Here is a 7043-nt window from a genome sequence, read left to right as displayed (position 1 = left end):
TGGAGGGGGGGGCAGTCTCAGACCTGGCCAGCCTGAGACTTGCCTAGCAGCGGGAGGGGGAAGAAAGAGCCCTGGGGGGTTTGGGTTTACCCTCAGGTGGGAAGAAGGGAAGGATTGGGAAGCTTTTGGGAATTCTGTGAGGGGTTCTGTACGCTTTGGGATACTCTTTCTCACTATGCTTTGTAGCTTGTAGTTCTCTGTAGCTTCACCAATTGCTTTTCCATTTAAACTTTCCATCACTCTCCAAGCCCTTTGTGTGAGTCTCATTCTTTTGTCCCTTTCGGGGCAAGAGACGATCTGTCTGGCCCCAAACCAGCACAGATTTTTTGGTAGCAGAGGATGGTTGCGATCCATCGACCTCTGGGTTATGGGCCATACCACCCTGAGAACGCCCGATCTCGTCTGATCTCGGAAGCTAAGCAGGGTCGGGCCCGGTTAGTACTTGGATGGGAGACCGCCTGGGAATACCGGGTGCTGTAGGCCTTCCAAAATCTGTGCTGGTTTGGGGCCAGACAGATCGTCTCTTGCCCCGAAAGGGACAAAAGAATTGAGACTCACACAAACGGATTGGAGAGTGATGGAAAGTTTAAATGGAAAAGCAATTGGTGAAGCTACAGAGAACTACAAGCTACAAAGCATAGTGACAAAGAGTATCCCAAAGCATACAGAACCCCTCACAGAATTCCCAAAGCTTCCCAATCCTTCCCTTCTTCCCACCTGAGGGTAAACCCAAACCCCCCAGGGCTCTTTCTTCCCCCTCCCGCTGCTAGGCAAGTCTCAGGCTGGCCAGGTCTGAGACTGCCCCCCCCTCCATTCTCCTCCTGGCATTAGGCCTAGACAGGCCTAAGAGGCCTTGAGGATACTCCCCCGGTATTACCCGATAAGAGAGGACATCTCCCAGGGGAGCAGAGAGGGAAGAAAGAGGAAGAGAATGACTTTGCAGATGGCCTTATAGGGTGCAGGATTTATGGGTAGAAATGCGTCGTTTCCTGTGTCCACCCCTGTGGGTGGGCACCCAGGACACCAGAGGTGTATCTCATGCGGCAGTGGCAGGGGGCACCCAGCCTAAACTGCCACACTTAATAATTAATTAATACAGCAATCTAATGAAATATAACTACAAACATTAATAAATTAGATAATAATATATATGATATTATATAGATAATTAAATTTTTATATAAAAATACATGTAAAAATTAAAATGTAGATATTATCTAGATAATAGATAAGAAGCAACCATATTTTATGTGTATTAGCACCTGTGAGTCAAAGTTAATTTCTGACAGAATACGTATTTTTATAATGAAATGCTAAGCTATGTAGTCTCTTTGGGGTTACATGAAATGCGTTTGGGCTACAAGAGCCAGATGCCTTCAGTCTACCTATGTAAAACTATTTCAGGTTACACAGGGAATTGTGCTAACTTCTAGTATAACTTGTGGTTTTACCCTAAACTGTGCTCCAGACATAAGCCAGGTTTCATGAATTTCAGGAAACAAAAACTCCTGATGAATGCCAAGGACTTCCTCTCCCTAGAGTCTAACTGAAGGAAAATAGCTGAACCTGAGTGTTGATTCATTTAGACAGGACAGCTGGCCTCATTACTTTAAACTCAGAAGCCAGAAAAGAGAGAGACAGAAGGGCCTCTCTCTCCAGCCTCTTACTGTCTACAAGCCAGCACATGGAGCTCTGGGAGGCAAGAGCTTGTGCTTCACTGGGACAAAGTTTGCTGCAGAGATTTTTAATACTGCTAACTTTATCAGCAGATATATATGCACTGAGGATCTGGACTTCATTAAATTTGTTTTGAAATATAGCCTGTAAATAAAACTGGAATGCCAGAGGCTCTTTCAGTTGGATTCCTGGTGAACACTTCTTTCAAGCTGTAGTGGCCTCAAGGTCTTTTATAGTCCTTTCTTAAAAAAAGAGAAAATAAATTAAATTATTCTCCCAGATGGGGAGCCCAGCAACTCAGACAGTAATCCCCAAAGCTCACATCAGCCCATTCACAACACATCAAAGCATAGATCTTTTTTCACTCCCTAGACAATACTCAAGCAAGTGAACAGCTAATACGTGCTGCCTTTTTTTTTCTGTCAATCAAAGTGTAAAACATTAAGAGACATTTGAAGAGTGGCAAAAACCAGTCTGCTTCTTCAGCTGCTAACAACTGAAGAGACAAAAACAACCCCAAATTCTGAAGCTACTTCAAACTACTACTGTTGTTAAAATACTACTGTAATATATCACAAGTATTTGGAGTCACATGGAATTTCCATATATACACTGCTATAAAAATCTAAAGCACAAATATTACACAAGCTGTTTTTCCAGTAACTTTCCTAAAGTGTCTAATGCACAGAAACTAAAGGTTAACCAGGCCTGCAAGGAGGCTCAGGGCAGAAAGTGCATTCTGCAGCTGACATAAGGACTAATAGTCAAACCATCAACAAGATTGTAACAGCTAACTGAATTTCATTTAAAAGTGTGGGTTTGCTTCCTTTCCTCTCAAGTGCCCTTTAGCAACTTGGAAGCCAGGCTGTTCTTTTTATTGCTATGTGCTACAAAGAACACTTAGAGCTAACACGAACACACAAAGCGGGGCTCCTTACTGAATATTTATTGCTATTGAGAAAGAAGATTTTGTCACACTACAGATCTCTAAATAGCTTTGCTAGAAAAAGAGATGTGAAGAGTTTTATATATAAGCAAACACATCTCATAAGAATTTATCTAACTGCAAACCATAATAGATTGGAGAGACTATTTCTCAACAGCCAGAACCCAGCACTGAAATTTCACTGCTCTTCTATTACATAGCAGGTCTCAGACTAAATTAAATGCCAGCTTACAGAATACCTTATTTAGCTACAGCAAGTTGCCTTAATTTCCTAAGAAATTTATTAAGTACTAAAATCACAATCATCTTAAAAGGAAGACACCTATCACGTTTTTTAACTAAAAATAGTGCTAATGACAGTTAAATCCTCTTTGTTGGATTTTTTTTTTATCTGCACAGAAAGATTATGGCTATTGAACACTACTAATACAGGAGCAAAACAATGTAATTTAAGTAGCTATGATTATCAAGGGTGATAGGGTGTATTTTAATGAGTAAGTTTCATCTCAACATTTCATGGAGATGGAAAGAAATGGTTCTTGGTTTGTAAGAGCATAGGTATGAAGGCTCTCAGCAACTTCATGTGTCTTCATGGAAAGCAAGCAGAAAACATTTGTCACAAACTCGCCTAGGAGTCTTAAGTATCTCTAAGCTTGCAAAGGTAAAGATTATTGGAAGTAGTCAGCATGAATTCACTAAGGTGATGGTGTGACCAGCTGGGTAGATGAGGGGAGAGAAGTGGATGTTGTCTACCTCCACTTCGGCAAGGCTTTTGACACTGTTTCTCACAACATTCTCATAGATAATCTTAGGAAGTGTGAGTTGAATGGCGAGGTGGATTGAGAACTTGCTGAACAACATGGGCTGTGATCAGTGCTGCAGGGTCTAGTTGGAGGCCTGTAGCTAGTGCTGTTCCCCAGTGGTCAGTACTGGGTCCAGTCTTGTTCAATATTTTCATCAATGACCTGGAGGAAGGAACAGAGTGTACTCTCAGCAAGTTTGCTGATGATACAAAACTGGGAGGAGTGGCTGACAAGGATGCTTTTCCTTAAGAAAATCTCTGTGCCCAGAGCAAAACAAATTATTATTGCAATCTACAAATACACAAACATTTCTTTTCTCCCCTCTCTGCATGTTTTGTTACATCAGTCTCTTGTATTTTAGGGGGCTCCCGTCTCAATTTATGCCCCAGTGAAACAACACCTGGACTACTGCACCCAGTTCTGGGCTCCCCAGTTCAAGAGACAGGGAGATTGAAGAGAGTCCAAGAGCAGACTAGAAAGATCATTAGGGGACTGGAGCATTTCTTACAAGTACAGGCTGAGAGACCTGAGGTTTTCTAGCTTGGAGAAGGGAAGACTGAGAGTCAGTGTTTATAAATATTTAAAGGGCAGGGGACAAAAGTACAGGACTGAACTATGTAGTGCCCAGTGATAGGACACTACTATTAACTTGCACCAAGGTGAACATAATATTTTCAGCATGTCCAATATTACCAGTACCCTGTGTCTTGGCAGCAGAAACACACGTGTTCCTTTACTAGTAAAGAAAAACGCCAAGCTTTAACGAAACTATGGAGGTAAAAGGTTATATTGATTATTATCCTCCAATAATCTTCTGGCAGTCTTCCAATGATAATACTACATTTAAAAAAGTCTTTACACATAACAATGCATTTTATTATATCTGCTGAGGCATATAATCTGTTGAAAGAATTTAATTATTTTTTGCTTACATTCGAAGTAAACATTCTTGTTATCTTTTTGGCTCTTTGAAGTCAAGGACCTGTAAATCAAGTTCACCTTCATGTCAATTTTCATGAAAACTGGCAAGCTCAAAATGGCTAGTAAAGGCTGCAAACCAGTGCTGCTACGAGGTGCACCAGCTTGCCAAAGTGGGCTCAAAACAACAGGTACTATCACTGTTACAGCATACATAATGCAACACATTTCTGAACAACAACACTAAGGCTGGTGTTACTGATGCAGTTAATTAAGCCTTTAATTTCTCAAAGCATTTCACAATAACTGACCTTTACTAATTTAGACACTCCAAAGCCACCATCCTGCAATGCTTTTAAGTAAATACTGCAATACTCTTGAGACAGTAGTGCCATCTACTTAGGCCAAAAATCATACTTAAGGATCATATTGACAGCATGGTTTGGTTAACTCTGTCACGACAGCAATGAGCTTTTTATAAAGGAAACTGCTAATGTCTTTGCTCCTCCCCATTCTCACTCCTCCCCACTATCACATGCTCCAAACGTGCACACCTATCATTTCAGATGTCAGAAACTAAATTATTCCAATATTTGATTGTTTAATTCTCAACTGTATGTCCCAATTACCTGTTATACTCATTAAGCCCTTTTGTTTTAGAGTGAACAGAATTTAAAGGTACAGTCATTCAGCCCTATTTTGAAAATACACTCCAGACTGGAAACATGACATTGTTGCAGACACTTGTGAAGAGCCTCTGTTCACCAGGAAAATGAAAATCAATGTTTTCTTCATGAGGATTTTTCTCTTTCTATTTTTGTTTTAATTTCCAGTACATAGTAGAACACTTTGAAAAAATCAGAATGAAGATGCCAGCTAGAAGATGTTTCAGCAGAAATCAGAAGGTCCTTTGCCAATGCAGCCAGCAAGTCTACAGGATTTTTTGAGTCTGCACTGATGAAAGCAAAACCTGTTCATTCAGGACAGTTCATACTTCACAAACATCCAGCAGCCTGTACAGAAGAATTCAAGCAGGGAAAATGAAGTGTGCATACAGAAAGTATGCTTTCTGCTTCCCTCTTACTTAAATACGTACCTGTGGTTTCATATTCATCATCGAATAATTTGCACAACCCTAAGCTTTTGGTGCCTCATTTTCTTTGAGACAATCTTTTTCCTAAACAGCTGTGATTTTTGTTTTGTTTTCAAGTTAAAGGCAACAGCGAAGTCACTGCAGAAAAAAAATAATTCAGTCAATTTACCAGTGACTAATAATAATAATAAAACTTACAGAATAAGGACTTAATCAGCATAAAAACAGATATTCTGGTGTTGGCTGGTACTTTAACACCCACACACAGAAACATCCATTAGTTTGAAAAGCACACCAAAAAAAAAAAAAAGAAAAAAAGAAAAAGTAGCATAAAACTCCAAAGATACTCCAGTACGTTACTCTATAATTGCTTTGAGAATGTATTCTTGCTGACCATAGGTATTCATACAGAAATCCTCCCTGTAGTAGCAAGGTGGCAAGAAACTGACATGCACTCAGGACCTTCAGCAGCAGAAGTTGACTGTGCGGTCATGCAATGAACTTTATGTACACAGATACTTTTCTTGTGACACAGTCACTGGATAAGCTGCCATCACTCCCATTCAGGCTGTTTGTTCACTCTCACCCCTTGAACAGTAGTTTGCTGTGTCTATAAAAACTGTTAGTGAGGTAGCCTTGTAAATGCAACTGACAGAGTAACAGGCTAAATAAACCATCCGAAAAAGACCCAACCAACTGAACTTACCAACAACCTTATCCTTGCCTGCTGAGCTCTACCCCAGTGTAGCTGTCTCACTGAACAGGAGAGAGCAAGAAGAGATTCAGTTCTTCAGAAAACCCAGAAAACAGCAACTTGGTAAGATTCACATACAACTCTATATCCATGAGAAGAAAAAAAACAAACAACAAAATTATAAAAATCAAAACATAAGCCCCCCCCCCCAAACAAACAAAACCACCATAATCTACTAACAAACACATAATCTAATCAACTAACACATCCAAACCAGCTCAAAAAGTGTACCTCAATAGATCATCTCCATTGTTGTACTCTTCACAAGTTTGAAAGACTAAAGCTGGAGCAAAAGAAACAGGCTAAACTGAAAGTGTATATTTAAGGAAGAGAGAAAAATTCTATATTTGGAGCAAAGTAGACAGTGGGCTGTGTAGTTGAATGTAACAACACTAACTGGTTTTCAGAGAGTATAAGGGTGAAAGACCAGAAGTGCGTGTTACACTTCTTCAGTTATTGACAGCACAAATTCCTTCCAAGTCTCAAATGGGTAGTCACACTGCTTCAAGATTTCCCAATGCAAATCAGTAACACAACTCAAAACCAGCAAAATTATAGTAGCACCTATTCTTTTGAAGAGCAAAACAAGTTTGATACATTGTCTGAACTTTTTCAGATCACCTTAGTCCCATCAGGACCAGTTCCTTGTTTTTTTATTTTTTATTGTCTGTTAATGAACTTTGGAAGTATTACTCAAAACAGAGAAAGGAAAAATCAGGCAAGAAATATGTAGCATACATGCTCATTTAAAAAAGTAAATCTATAAAATAGGATGCAAGGTGAATTTTTAGAAGCACTAGAATAGACTGCAGTATCTTCAGGGAAAGATTTTTTTTTTCTTAAAAACACCCA

At 39.8% G+C, this 7043-nt stretch overlaps 1 non-coding gene across 1 annotated transcript; it reads left to right on the top strand.

Annotated features, from left to right (window-relative positions):
- Positions 1-363: 363 nt before the first annotated feature.
- Positions 364-483, top strand: LOC128968357 (5S ribosomal RNA). Its single transcript, XR_008489134.1, has one exon. It is a non-coding gene; the product is annotated as a 5S ribosomal RNA (ribosomal RNA).
- The last annotated feature ends 6560 nt before the right edge of the window (positions 484-7043 follow it).

The sequence above is a fragment of the Indicator indicator genome, chromosome 7 (assembly GCF_027791375.1).
Source record: "Indicator indicator isolate 239-I01 chromosome 7, UM_Iind_1.1, whole genome shotgun sequence".
Taxonomy (NCBI): Eukaryota; Metazoa; Chordata; class Aves; order Piciformes; family Indicatoridae; genus Indicator; species Indicator indicator.
The sequence above is the reverse complement of the archived record's forward strand: the minus strand, read 5'-3'. Positions and strand labels throughout refer to the sequence as shown.